The following is a 14,999-nucleotide window of genomic DNA, read 5'->3' as shown; positions in this document are numbered from 1 at the left end:
ATGGGTACATGTTGACAGATGTTTGGATTTGGATTTGGAATGGATATATGTTGATTTTCTATCGAGATATTATTGGACTTGAGATTGATGAGAATTGATTATTGAATGATGAGTGTGACCAATGATATCCTATTTCATCAGGGTATGACACATACTCCTTATTCTAGTGGTATGGGACACTAGAATAGGTAGTATGTGGATGACTGCAAGCATAACCAATGTGTCTAATTTTATGGATTTTTCTTTTACTATTTGAAACAGATTTCTAATCATTGTTTTGGACAAGTATTGTTTGCAGATTTTTATCTTGTGCAACTGAGGACAGTTGCTTTCCAAAACGGAGAGCTATGTTATAGAATTGATATTTTATTATTTATGCAGCTGACAAGTGGAAAAGACTAGACCAAGCTAAGCCTATGCATAAGGAAATATATTTCATGTATTATTCAAGTGCTCTTTATGAGCTAATTCCGCCATTTATGATCGGTCGGCCAGTTTGTACTCACAATTGACCATTTAAGAAATCTATAAAACAAATACGTGCAAGAGGGAAATGGTCACTCTTGCACGGGGGGAGATGACACCCAGTGTGCGTTATTCTTCTCCTCTCCTCTCTTCTCTCTCTTGCCGTGCCAGCGTAGCACTCCGCTCTAGGAGGTGTGCCTGCACGTGCTCTGTCTTGCTCTTTGTCTCTCTCTGCTCGTGTACAACATGGATTTTGTGTTGTGAGATTTGAGGTATTCAGATTTTTTCATTTCATGGCTTGTAGTATATTATTTTTGCTATTTTGTAGGGCTCGCGACGTTTCCGTCTGTAGCATTCTCCTCATAATGGAGCCTTACAAAGGTGCGTTTTTAACACAAAAAATTACAAGGGGTAAATCAGGCTCCATACTTAACACTATGAAGGAAACAGGTGTCAAAGCAGTAGCTAAATCAAATGTACGCATGAGAATGGCTAACCATACCAAGGCCAGGTGTTTGGCTGTGGCTCAAGATGTGAGAGTGAAAGTGATGGGCATTGAGTGCCTAATCGATTTCTTTGTGATGAAAGCAGGTGACAATGCTTATCCAATCATCTTGGGTAGGCCATGGCTATTTGCAATACGGGCTAAGTAAACAGGATTCGGGGAGTAGGGTGTTTACCTTTCCTGACAAAGAGAGAGGGAAACAAGTGGTGCTTGTTTTAAAGAACAAAGAGAGCCATTTTCACCCCAAGGTAAAGAAAGATGAAGATGATTCAACAAGCTATGAATACGAAACTGAGACAACCTATGACGAGGGCTACATGGATACGGAGGAAGAGGAAAGTGAGGGTGATATGCTAAAGATAGATGCCGACTTATTTGGGATCATTGTTGAAGGCTCCCGTTCAAAAGAAGAGGTGCAACTAGAGGTCCATGGCATAGGTGCGGGGGAGGTAATTGCTATGCTAAGCAAGGATTTGACCAGGCAAGAGAGAGAGAAGGCTATGCCAAGCTGTGTGCCTCTTTTCCAAATGTATTTGCGACGAAGTATGAGGATCTACGAGGAGAAAAGGGTGTAGAGCACTAGATAGTTCTTAAAGAAGAGTGCAAACCAAAGGTGCAAAAGCTAAGTGGGTTAGGGGAGATTCAAAAGGAGGCTCTTTGGCAGGAGATTAACCAATTGTTAGATGCAGGTATCATATACCCCGTGAAGGAGTCGGAGTGGCTTTCTCTGGTGGCCATCACCACTAAGAAGAAGGGAAATGACGGGTGTGCGTCGACTACAAGCCATTAAATGTAGCGACTAAGAGAAACCACTACCCGCTGCCATTCCAAGATGAAATCTTAAATGAGGTGGCATGTCATGAGAGGTACTCTATTATGGATGGATTTTCAGGGTACTTTCAAATAGGGATTTCCCTTGAAGACTAGTTGAAGACGACGTTTATCTCTCCATGGGGATGTTAATTTTCCTATCGCAGGATGCCGTTTGGTTTGATGAATGCCTATGCCACCTTCCAAGACTGGATGAATAGGGTGTTTGGTCCCTATTTGGGCAGGTTCATTAGAGTTTGCATGGATGACATTGGATGTTATAGCTCAAGGGCGGATCATTTGTCAAAGCTCTGGCTAAGTTTTCAAAGGCTGGACAAAGAAGGAGGTCAGTTAAACCCTAAGAAGTGCAAGCTAGCACAACCTCAAACTCAACTACTAGGCCATGTGGTGTCACAAAATGGAATTGAGGCAGATTCGGAGAGAGTCAAGGCGCTAGTTTTGATGGAGCCTCCCTCTAGCGTGCAAGGCTTGGCCTCCTTTGTACATAAGCTAAAGTATTTGTCGTGTTTTTTTTGGATGCTGTCATAGTATGTGTATCCTCTCCAAAAGAGGGCTCAACAGGTGCATGGATTTGAATGAGATGAGGATGCTCAAGAAGCTTTTGACAAGGTGAAAGAAATTTTGTCTCAGTTGCCAACTGTATGCCCTCCAATCCAAGAGGATGATTTCTATGTGGCAATGACGGTAGGTACAGTGGATATTGGGGTGGTGTTACTGCAAAAGGTAGAAAGGAGCTATAAGACTATCTACTGTGAAAGCAGGGTCATAAGTCCTGGAGAGGTGACTTACACTAAAGCGGAATAGTGGGTCATGGCATTGGTTTTTTCTTGTAGGAAGTTCAAAGTGCACCTAATTGTACGTAAGTGTTATGTATTGATGGCTAACAATCTATTGCCTAAAGTGGTGTTACACTTAGAGCCAGGGAAGCGGATCATGAAGTGGGTGATAAAGTTACAATAATTTGAGTTCGAGTTCAAGATTGACCATACAATTCGATCCCATTTGGCAGACATTTTGGTTAGCAAGGCCGTTGATTTGCCAATTTATCCAAGAGTGGTATAAGATGAAGCTAGAGAGGAGCCAGACCTGGTGGGAGCTTTTACCATGTGGTTTGATGGTGCGTATAGGAGGGTGATAAAGAAAGCTGGTGGAGGTGTGGTGATACACAATCCAAGTGGCAATGTAATATTCTCAAAATCCTATGATCTGGAGGATGTTCATACCAACAATGAAGCAGAATATCTCGCCCTCCATCTAGGTTTGAAACAATGCGTTTTCGGAATTTCCAGGTTAGTGGTCAAAGGTGATTCGTTATTGATCATCAAACAATTGTTAGGCCAATGGCAGGTAAAGCGAGATTCCTTAAAGCATTGGTTCTTTGCCATCAAAAAGCTGTTGAAGTTCTTTGGGGAAATCCAATTCAAGCATGTGAAGAGAGAGGACAACCAAGAGGCAGATCAGCTAGCAAGCAGTAAGGTGCAAGTACATATCACAGGTATATATGTGGCCCCAGCCACATACACAGGTAGGGAGTCATTGAAGTAAGTGGAAATTTTTTTGAATGCAGGGCAGTGTCCTCAAGGTTTTTCTAAACTGCAGAGGAGGAGGATAGTTCAGAAAGCTCGCAAATTTACAGTGGTGGGTGAAGACCTAATGACCTATGCCAGAGACAGGGTACTGAGGAGAGTGCTCTATAAAGAAAAGATTAACTTGGTGCTGGAGCAATGTCATGTGTAAAGCGAACACCAGGGGAAAATTCAAGTATTGTTTTGAGTGTTGAGAGAGGGTTTTTGGTGGCCTTCAATAGTGAGGGATGTGCACTATTGGTGCAAGACCTGCCATGAATGCCAAACTATAGGAGAGAGGCGTTTGGTAGCCAAATCATAGGGAGCCATTGTTGCTCAGAATGCTTTCGAGAAGTGGGGTCTGGATGCCATCGGTCCACTTCCTAAATCTACAAGTGGTAAGAAGTATGTTGTGGTAGCCATCGACTACCTCACCAGGTGGGTTGAGGCCAAAGCTGTGAAGGAGGTAAATGCACAGATTATAGCCCACTTTGTTTTTTATTACATTTTCCCGTTTTGGAGTGCCGTTGGTACTCATATCTCATAGAGGCCAAGGTTTCAAAAGCAATCTTATGCAAGCATTGGTGGAAAAACTAAAGATTTAGCATCAATTTTCCTCACCTTATCATCCCCAATGCAATGGTTTTGTGGAGGGTGCCAATGGACAAATTATCAAGATGCTGACGAAGTCTGTGTATAAGCAGGAGACCGAATGGGAGATCAATCTAGAGAAGTGTCTATGGGCCTATATGACGTCCTACAAAGTGGCCACCAACTTTACTCCATTCTAGCTGGTTTATGGTAAGGAGGCAGTGCTATCAGTGCATGCACAACTGGGTGCTTTGAAAGTTATGTGGCGCATCAATGCCACTCTACAAGCTATCTTACAAAACGGGATTTCGGCCTTGAGGCATTGCAGATAGATAGAGAAGCAACAGCAGACTACTACGTGAAGCAGCGAGAAAGACGAGTAGCCAAAGTCAATGAAAGTTTTCCAAGAAAGAAGATAGTAGAAGGGGATCTGGTAATGAAGTATGAGAGCTACCTGTACTTCACCTTCTAGAAGAAGTTCAAGAAGAAATGAACGGGTCCGTACAAAGTGCAAAAGGCCTTTTCGATTGGGACCTATTAGTTGGTGAGAGTTAATGGTAAGCTTCTCAGGCACATGGTAAATGGTGTGCAGCTCAAGCTGTACTTTGATAGAGGGGTGGTGTTCGATGTGAATCGGATTGTCTCCAGGGGGGTTGGGCAACCCACTTGAAGGGACTCAAGCATAACAAACATACAGTTTTGTACATATTTACATGTTGTACATATGATGATGTGTTTTCCAACGTGCTTGGGTGTTTGCAAAGTGTTGCAAGTTTCAAGTTCAATAAGGATACTTTTGGTTGAACATGAATGTTCAACAAGGAGGTGGGCAATGATGGTACAACCAATGTTGGCAGCCTATGCAGGGAAGTGCTCTATGCCAAGCCATGGGTGCCAGCAGGTGTAGGACAAGGGACCAAGGCCAATGTGGAGAACCTAGCTAGGAAAATAATGGTGGAAGTGTATGTCTAACGCGGTTTTTTTTGCCAAAATGGTCCAATTGGAGTGACAAGTAAAGGTGCCCAAAATGCTAATTTGGTGCTCTAGAATATGGTCTTCTAGATGCTCTGCAAGTTGGTCTAGACGGCTCCTCAAACTGAGTCCCGGTGTGAAAGTTATGATTGTCCAAAGATGGAATGCTTTGCAGATCCTCGACTGCCCAGACAGGTGGTCAAGACTGGAATCATTGGAAACACACGTAAAGCTAGAGCTAGAGCATGCCGGTATTTTTGGGTTGGCGTTTGGAGCTCAGACGGGCAAGTTATGGCTAGTTGAAAATTAGCCAAGGGTCGAGTGTGTGTCCACTTAGCAACATCAAAAGACACGCCATCCGATGGGTTTTGAACTTTCACCAAGTTCTAGACGGAGGATCATGTTACGTGAAGTTGACAAAAAATTAATGGTGCGACGATCGGAGTTGCGGTGATCGAGTTTTGCTAGGTGGGAATTTGATGACAAGTGCCGGCAAGTCAACACCAGGTGATTTTCTTGATTTTTGCAGCCCTGGTTTGCAGCCTCGGCAAGGTTCAACTGTGGTGAACGATGGCAAGTTCGGACTTCGGGTCGGCGACCTTCAGTATCTTTTTGCAACTCAAGAATTAGTGCACAAGGCACCGGCAATGTGGAGAATGAGGGTTTAAAAAAGCCCCTTGGCTATTATTTGTAAAGGCTAAAAATAAGGGGGTAGAGCTCCAAAGTTAACAAGTGAAAGGGTCACGACGGCTTTCAAAAACAATAAAAAAGTGATAAAATTGTTAGGTTGAATTAAACTCGTATCAGTGTTTGGGAAAGGATTGCCTCAGCTTAGTCTTAAGCCGATTGAAAATAAGACTAGCTAGCTGCAAACCATGGTAAAAAGAAGAAAAACCGATGAAATATGTGAGAAATTCGTCCAAAAACTTTACAAATCTCAATTGTTTTGCTAGTATTTCCGATTTTCTTCTTTGTGAGGAGGAAACTCGATCAGCAGCCGCTTAATAAAAGAGACTTTTTGGAACGTTAACACTAACTGGAATCAAGCTATAAAATGCAATAAATGTAAAACCATGTGAAGTTGTTAAATGAAAGGTGAAATAAAAAGAACTAATTAATATATGTGTCATTGTGTATAGAATTTATAGAGTGATATTTTTTTAATTCAATTTGGGAAGTCAATTTGAGAAAGTTTAAATTTTGAGGTCTTTTAAAGGTTAGAGACACTCAAGCCCAATAGTGGGACAATTTTCAACAAATCAAAAGTTGACACATAAGAAAGATTCCTAATATATTTCAAATTTTGTCTCTAAATTGGGACATATATGACTTTTAAAAAGCACATGGGTTACGAGTGGCTACTTTACCCTGTGTGTTTGTGTGTAAAATTTACTAAAACTATGCAAGTTGAAGCTTCACCATAGAATGCAAAGACATGTCACTATGTGAAACAAAAGGGAAGTCTTCGTCGTGCACTTAAAACAAACAAAGAAAGTCTTCTTAACCCAACATAACACTAAGGGTTTCTTTTAGAAAGTCAAAAAGTGTTTCTTTTAGAAAGTCAAAAAGTGAAGGGAAATAAAATAAGCTTAAGTGAGTTCACAAAGATATGCAACCGAGCCGAGCTGTTGGTGTGAAACCTTTTTTGGAAAAACGAAAGTTGAAGGGTTTGGCTCAAGGAAAAAAAAAGAGAGAACATTTTTTTGGCCAAAGAGAGAAGGCAGCAACGACGGCGCCGTTGTTGCCCTTTGGGGAAAAAAAAGAGCAAGAGGGGAAAAAAGAAAAAGAGAGACTTGGGTTTCTTTTACGAAGGAGGGTTTTTTGGCAAGTGAACGCGACAAACTTTGAGGGTTTTTTTGTTTGGACGCTCAAGGGTTTTTGGCTCATCGAGGAGGGAAGAAAGTTTGAGGAGAGGAAGCTCTTGCGTGTGCATGGCGGCAAAGAAGCAAAGGAAGAATCTCCACCATCAGAACGGTGTCAAAATGAAGGACGTCGAGATCTGGGGTTTTTTGGGTGCTCGTCGAGGTTGTGCTGACGGAGCCGGTTGTATTGGATCATCTTGAGTACAGTGAAGGAACATTGCCCGCTTCTTGATGTTGATTCCCCCTTCCCCCCTGCTCTCGTCTTATGCTCTTGTGCAATTCGCGGTGTCGCGTATGAGTGTGTGTGCGCCTCGAGCCATCGGTGTGTGAATTTGCAGAGAGAGAGAGAGAGAGAGAGAGAGAGGTCTGTGTTGAAGGGAAAGGATTTAACATTGTGGCATAGGCGTGTTCGATTATAGTACTACCAACGGTGTGTGTTATTAAGTGAGGTGCATGTGGAGATCTGCTAGCAAGCTGTGCGTGTTTTGAAGGTGTGTTTGAGAGGATAGGGGTGCTTTGAGATCTGAGGTATAAGGAGGCCTTTGTTTGTGTGTTGGGCATGTTCCCCATTCCCCCTCTCCAACATATTGTGTTTTTAGTGTTTTTCTTCCAAAGAAATCTCTTTACTGGTTTCAAGAACTCTTTCTAGTAACATTTAGCTAGCTTAAGCAGCGGACCATTGAAGGCTATATAAGGTAGCATGAAAGAATTGATAGCCTTGAGTTTGCTTAGGAAGGGAAGAAGCATGAAATCCCACCTTCACATCTTAATCTTGACTTTCTCCATAAGCCACAAGAATCTCTACTTGTGAGAAATGTCTAGCCCTAGAGAGGCTCCCAGGTGTTGAAAAATCTTCCCTTTTGACACTATCTCTCGGGTACACATAGACGGATCAAACGAGTCTTTCTCGGAGAGAGAGAGATCAATCTCAATCTTTCAATACTACACTTCGACCATGAGGCTAAGGTGAACGTTTGCACAATTTCAAGATCTTTTTTGATAACCTCGGGGAAAGCTTTAAGAAAGAGAAAGGAATCATCCGTGAAAAGATTTCCCAGCAGTTGGCCGTTATTCGGTAGAGACAATCCTTGAATCTCTCCTTTAGCAACATTGTCTTCCAGTAATGTAAGCACAGGGTGGGATCCAATGGTGAACATTAGAGGGGCAAGTGGGCATCCTTGTTTTATGGATCTTTTAACCTTAAAAGCACCCACAATTCTCTCATTGAAAAGGATCTCCGATTGGCTACCTGCACCTAGGGTGCTAATTAAGATTGAAAAGGAGCTCCGATTGGCTACCAGCACCTAGGGTGCTAATTAGGTGTACACACTTCTTCAAAGTTGATCCATATAAACCTTGAAGTGACAGGGGTGTTCACTTTTTTGGAGCACGAACAATCGTTGGTAGCTCATTAGGAAAAAAATGGACTCTCCATGGGCCTTGTAAGAATCCCTAATTTCAAGGAAGCCTGCCAAGATTAAGGGGGACAAAGCCCCTAGGTTTGACCTTTGGACACAACCTTTGAATTTTGGAACCTTAGCATTTTGGAAGTCTTAATGGGCTGAACCTTAGGGTCTTTTTAGCCCATTGTTGCACATGGCTCTTTTGCAGATGCCCCCCCCTTTGGATCCCTATTTTCCCTCCTTTGGATCTCTACTGTGGCCGGTCTGCTAGCTTAACCAATATTCTAGCTTTTTCTCGCCTGGCACTTCCCCATATTAAATGATCAGTTTAACATGAGAAAATCATTTAGGAGAATTAGATATTGATTATTATGACAAAGATGACATTATAGTAGGCCATTATGGTGACGATCATATGAGAGTACGTGCAAGAATTTCAAGGGAGAACGCGAGCAAACGATCTACAAAAAGGTTTCTGTGGGGATTCTTGTGCTGTGGAAATGCTCGCACGTCAGTGCGCAATGAATCTAGCTAGAGGAGAATAAATAATCCATAGCTTGGTTTGAATACAATATCCATAGGAGCTCGTCATCGGCAAGCCTTAAGCTGCACGTTCCTCCATTACTAGTAGTGGCACGGTGGCACCACCTCAGTGCCTTCTTCATTGTTGACTGCTTTGCCTGCATTAGGTGCAGTGCACAAGAGCGCCATAACTAAAAAGTTGGTAAATCAGCAAAGGCTCGCATCATTGCACAAAAGGCAAAGCATTAAAATTGAAAGCTGGAGGGAAAATTACTCATCACAAATTTCTGCATGAGTTAAGAACAAGGCGAAGACTGGGTACTACATAATCAGCCATGGAAAGAGGCAAAGGCCTAATTAGGAGGGAGGATGACATTGCATGCAGAATATGCAAGAGCGTCATTGTCTTGATGTTGAGGAGGCCCAAGAAACCTCACGATGATGATAGAGGGAATTCCTATTCGCGAAGATCTGATAATTTATAATATCATCCCATTAAATTGTTGCTTCTCTTCGGGCCCGCATATCGGTGTGTGGGTTGTTCTAAGAGCATATTAGAGGCTGAGAGAGCCTGTAAAGTGTATGTTCAATATAAAAAGCTGCAAAGCAAGTCAACTCTTAAAGATTGAAAAATTGGAAGGAAAAAGACAAAGCTTGAAAAAAGAGAATAAAAAAATGTTTCATTCATTTCCTTTCATCCTTTGAAGGAGAGGGAAATGAAGGCTGCACACATCGAAAAAAGGTGTAAACGTTTTGGAGATGGAAAACCTAGATGAAGTTTACCTTTACAATGCAAAAGTTAAGATTCCCAAGTGTCCAAATTAATTCTCATTGTAGTGGGGTGAGCCAACTACACCTAACCGCACGTCCGTCCGTCCCCCCCCCCCCTCCGCCCCCTCTTTTAATAACTATAACACCTTTCACCTCGTGTGAACACCACAATATTTAGTTTTCTTTTTTTCATCTTACAAATTACCCCCCCTGCATGTGGGCGGTACCTTAGTTGTTTTCTCTTTTCCATGTATTTGTTCACATTCGCAGCCTTCATAGCTTCCTTCGTAACCACATTCTATAGAGAGCCTTCTTTAGTGACCGCACGCTGGTGTGTGATTCGTTAAGGATACAAGAGCAAACTTGAGGAAGATTTTTTTTTTTTTTTTTTTGCGGCTACAACTTTCTCTCTCTCTTAGCTTTAATAGCATTTTAGTAGATTTTTGCGTCTTTGTGTTTGCTTTTGCTGCAAAGGAGACAAAACAGCGTCCATCGGGGTTTAGGCCGTGAGCTTGTAGCCAACACAACTACAGTCTGAGGCACGCCATCATGCATTTGGTGCAAGCAAGGCACTATCAACACAATGCTCTCTCTCTCTCTCTCTCTCTCTCTCTCTCTCTCTCTCTCTCTCATGAGCATGAGCATGAGCATCAAGGATGCAGGTGGTGCATTGTGTGCAAAAAGTGGTGAAAGTGGAGGGCACTGAGTGGGAACTCACGGCTAGAAGAAGGTTGAATCCCACTCATGCCTAGAAGTGAAGGTTGAGACCCGTTATGGTTCAAATGCCTATGGATCACACGTTCACGCAATGGTAGGGTAGGCGAAGGATTGAGGTCTCCATGTCCATTACAATTTTGGAAATCATTTTATTTCAGGGCATCTTGTGGAGATACCCTGTTGAACCGGAATATAAGGAAGCATAGACCAAGTAGAATGCGTAGAGAGAATGGGGTAGAGGACACGTACAAGGGCAATCTGACAACCAAGCAAGGGTCGAGGACAATCATGAGGGGTGGTTCGGACAAGGGAAGGGCTGGGTTACACATTTTTTTCCCACCTGCTTCAATTAGTTGTAGATCTTTGCCATGATGACTAGCAAAATCCATGAAAAATCAATCGAAATCTTATGCATATTGATTTCGAATCCATGCATAGAACTTTAGATAAGTTATCAAAATGCAGAAGTTTGTGAGAAAATTTGCTAAGATTCTGCCTAATGTGAGTGAGGAAGAGCCATTATGTCTGCCAGAACTTTGAGTATCCTTTCGTTATTTAACTTTCTCAAATTAACCCATCGCCTAATAAAAGTATGGAGTCTATATTGACTTGGTCTAAATGTAGAGTTGAATGAACCCAACTACAATATAGGAGTGTGTATCAAGTCGATCCAAATCATAGCTAGAGTCTCATGAGTAGAAGATGGAGATTTGTTGAGAACATGAAGGCGATGAACCTTCCAGATGTTCCAAAATGAAATTCAAACCATTACTTAAAGCATCTCATCTCTGTGTTATGCATAGTTAGAACTATCCTGCAAATGTGGATGCAATGTGATCGTTGTATATGTATCTTGTCATGCATCTATGTGGAACAACTATAATCAATTTGACTTGTGTTGTAGCAACATGGAACTAAGGGTGAAAATTTGAATGGGGACATTATTGCAACATAATATAGAGTTCTCAATGTTGTTCTATCAAAATATAGGAATATATGTGTATGAGCTATGAGAGAGCTATATTTTTACATAACGTATTTTTCATTATTGAAGGATTTCTCATGTTGTGTAAAGTTTTTTAACATTACTTTTGTTTTGTATTTACTGTACCTATCCACCTCTCTCTCTCTCTCTCTCTCTCTCTCTCTCTCTCACACACACACACACACACACACACACACAATATAATGTGTATGGATGGAAAGGTTGTTAGTAGCGATCAAAGGTAAGAATAGAAATTCAGATCATGTTTGATTTAGGGAGCACTATGGTAGTGGAATTAATTCAAGAGGTTATCACTATGTGCAATGAGGCAAATGTTTCCTATGTTAATAGGAAACATTTGTGAATAGCAACGATAGTGAATAGTGAACACAGAGGGATTAAGGGAAAACGAAGTTTGTACTCTTATGTTTCCTATGTTGATAGTGAAATAGAGGGATCAAGGGAAAACAGAGTTTGTACTCCATGGTGTTCTCTGAATTTCCAAGATGTGCAAGTGATGCAACCACTTTACTTTGCTACCATATTCTCTATGATTTTAAGGTGTTCATCTACTCTTTTTATTGTATGTGCTTGCTCATTTTCTTGTTCGCGTGAAAGTATTCGCTTGGGGATAGGGATTCCTCATCTTTGGATTGTCCAAGTCTATCCATGGGAATAGGGGAATATGGACAATAGTCGACAGGTTTAGTAAGCAAGCACACTTTATTCTGTCAAAAATTCTACTAAGACACACCAAGTGGCAACTCTCTTCATATCACATATTTTCAAACACCATGGATTACCAACATCCATCGTGTCAGATAGAGATCCTAGAATGACTAACAATTTTTGGAAAGGTCTCTTTGAAAATCTAGGTACCATATTGAATTTCTCTTCGCCCTATCACCCACAAACGAATGGCCAAAGTGAGATAGCCAATCTTACGATACTCAATCTACTGAAGACTTATGTTACCGAAGTAGACCAACGCTCACAATGGGAAAAGTACTTACCTTTTGTAGAGTATGCCTACAATAATATTGTATATACTTCTACGAGAAAAGCACCTTTTAAAATAATGGAAGGAAGACCTAAAAGTCTCTTGCTACTTAAAGTACATGGGAAAATATTCGCTATCGATGAGTATACTCGTGACCTACAAGAGTTTTTTCAAAAGATTAAGGAGGCTATATCCATCTCTCAACAAAGGAAAAAAGCTACTGCTGACAAGCACAAAAGGGCCTTAACGTTCAAAGAAAATGATTGGGTCTTACTAAAATTTCCCAACGCTCGATTGAGGCAAACAACGAGCAAAAATCCTACGGGCCATCAAAAGTATTATGCTAAGTTAGCAAAAAGATACTATGGTCCTTTCCAAATCTTGAAGCCCATCAATGAGATGGCTTATCAACTCAAGTTGCCCAACCATTGGCTCATACACAATGCCTTTCATGTGACCCTACTTAAGCCCTACAAAGGAGAGCCACCAAGTGAACCAATTATTGAGCATCCTCCTAAAATCAAAGACCAAGAAGAGGTGCTACAATCCGAAGCTATCCTTCGACATAAAGATAAGGTACTATGACATGGTAAGATTATTCAATGGTATCTTATTAAGTTCAAAAAATATAATTTTGAAGATGCTAGATGGATGCAAGGAATATAGCTTAAGGATAGTATGAACCTTGTCAATGCTTACAATGCCACATTAACGTAAGCAAATGTACAAATTTCTTTTAAATGACCAATGCTTTTGTCTTATAAGATTAGTTCTCTTTTCATTGTGCACAAATTAATAATATGCATACTGAATCATGTTTGTAATGACGACATCTCTCAAACACCAAGTAGAATTTGTCACTTGACTTGGGAGAATGAAATGGACTAAAGAGCAGACATGCTTGCGGCAGCTATGTCTCCCAAGTATCAAATGGATTAGTCATCCATCTTGGAAAGATGTCGTAGGGTAGAAATAGATCCTCTACCTGCTAAACAAAATTGACTAATGAGTAAAGCTTTATCTCTTCTACCTCATAGTCGAGGAGTGTCAATTTTTTGAAAGCTTTTCATTTGGAGCTTTCTCACATAATTTAGGTCTTTCTAAGTTGCATGCTCAAACTAGAGTGTTCACTTAGATGTTTTTAAGTTTTATCTATCTTTGCAAGTTTGATACATGTACAATCCCTTCACAACAACAACATTAGTGTATTAGAAAAAGAACTACAACCCAACAGGAACTTCTATGTATGTCATTCTTGTAAAGAAACCTACAAGGCTTCAACTAAAAAAGTACTATTTTTGCACATGTCAAAGTTAAATACTCAAAAACAATTTTGCACATGCTACAAGCACTACCATGATTTCAAATAAAGATCCGCCAAAAGCATTAATCTTCAGCGTACCAAATAGAACAAGGCAAAAAGCATGCCATTGAGGAGATTGTTTTACTAGGAAATGCCAAAATGAGGCCTCACAAAGTGTACAGATCACCCACCAAAATGTCAAAACAAATTGTGCAAACTATTGGGCATTTCTTTCTTCTCTACTTCTTTGAGGGCGTAGTGTTGGTTGATGTGTAATCATATGTTGCTTACCATCCAACCTAAGAATCTGTGTGTAGACAAAGTATAGGTGCTTACAAGCCAAGTAATATTTTGTTGCTTTCTCCCGTCTTTGAAAATCAGGGCATGTGTAGTAGGGCTCCATAGCCACATGCAGATCATATACATCTTGCGTTAATATATTGAACACGACATGACGATCAGGCACCAAAATTATCTCTTGCAAAAAACAATATTCCATACGTGCGCCTACTTCCATGCATTTACTTGCCTTCTTAGAGACACCGGACCTCCATTTTTTACTACGTTTCCTAGAGGTTGCCACTGTCTCCCCTTTCTTGATAACTTTTGGAGTAGGATCTCTACTCACAAAACGTGCCCCTAGCAAACCAACATACTCTTCCTTTGATACACTTGTTCCACTCTCTACTAGCCACGTTGTTGGCCTTTCTGGTGGTAGCAATACTTGTTCGGCCACAACTTCAGTGTGCTGCACATCATGGCCACAAAACCACATCCATTGGTGTTGCCTCTGGTCTTTGTAAGTTCTCTCTCCCCAAAACCATGGGGCCACAAGTTTTGGAGACTTGCTTTACATGACATTCTCACGTCTTCTCCCTTCAAGCACACCAAATCACTTACAAGAGACATTTTGAGGGTCTGATTGCCTAATGACCCCTTGGCACAACAATCTCAAAATCACCAATAACATATTCACTAATAGAGGGTACAATGTCATCTCTTATGTCATTATTTGCATGAATCTCCCCATATGTGGAATCTGCATTCACATTAATTTTTGTCCCTCTTGCTTCATGTCCATATCAAACAAAATCTTATGTGGTCATCCATGCTCTTTTCGTTGTCTAGAATCCATCACATAATAAGGCTTATGAGAAGCTATTTCTGCAGACCCTCTAGCCTTCTTTCTTTGCACGGTTTCCCTATCTCCATGCAATAAAGGTTTCCCATAAAATGGTGTGCCTCCGAGAGTGCTGCCCTTGGAGAGCACGTGCCAGCACAAGTGGGCTACGAGTTTCCACTTTATTTCTTGATCTCTCTAGAGATGTTTGCATATCCGGACCAAGCCCTATGTATTTACCAATCAGAGACATGTTTTTTTGTGCATTGAATGTAAGCATTGATGACATCAGTGACCCATGCATCATACAAGGAATTTTTTTGCTACCCCCTTCGCTAGCAAGCCAAGATGCGTGAATAGTCTCTCACAAACTGGTACTAGGAATTT

At 41.1% G+C, this 14,999-nt stretch overlaps 1 pseudogene; it reads right to left on the bottom strand.

The window, feature by feature from the left end:
- Positions 1–13,709: 13,709 nt before the first annotated feature.
- On the bottom strand, positions 13,710–14,627 carry LOC147435918 (uncharacterized; annotated as a pseudogene).
- Between the last annotated feature and the right edge of the window lie 372 nt (positions 14,628–14,999).

This window comes from Adiantum capillus-veneris, chromosome 18 (genome assembly GCF_014529385.1).
Source record: "Adiantum capillus-veneris isolate H3 chromosome 18, ASM1452938v2, whole genome shotgun sequence".
Lineage (NCBI taxonomy): Eukaryota > Viridiplantae > Streptophyta > Polypodiopsida > Polypodiales > Pteridaceae > Adiantum > Adiantum capillus-veneris.
The sequence above is the reverse complement of the archived record's forward strand: the minus strand, read 5'-3'. Positions and strand labels throughout refer to the sequence as shown.